Raw genomic sequence first — 309 nt, forward strand, 5'->3', positions numbered from 1 at the left:
TTAATTTTGTTGCTTCATTTTAATTTGTAAGGGATTAATTTTGATATTGTTGTTAGCTAATATAAATCTTGTCTTTATTATTAATTAACCTTGTCAAATTAAATTTCATTATAAAATTTAACAATTACGATCAATATAAAAACTTTACAGAGTAATTTTTTCTTAAAAAAATTTAATCTCAGTAGCTCTTATATCTTGACACATAGCATGACATGCTTTTTTATAAGGTAAGCACCTTAAAATTTTCTAAAAAATTAATGAAGACAATTACTGGCACCTAATATTAGAAAAATAGAAAAGGATGATCAA

The sequence above is a fragment of the Arachis ipaensis genome, chromosome B07 (genome assembly GCF_000816755.2).
Source record: "Arachis ipaensis cultivar K30076 chromosome B07, Araip1.1, whole genome shotgun sequence".
Lineage (NCBI taxonomy): Eukaryota > Viridiplantae > Streptophyta > Magnoliopsida > Fabales > Fabaceae > Arachis > Arachis ipaensis.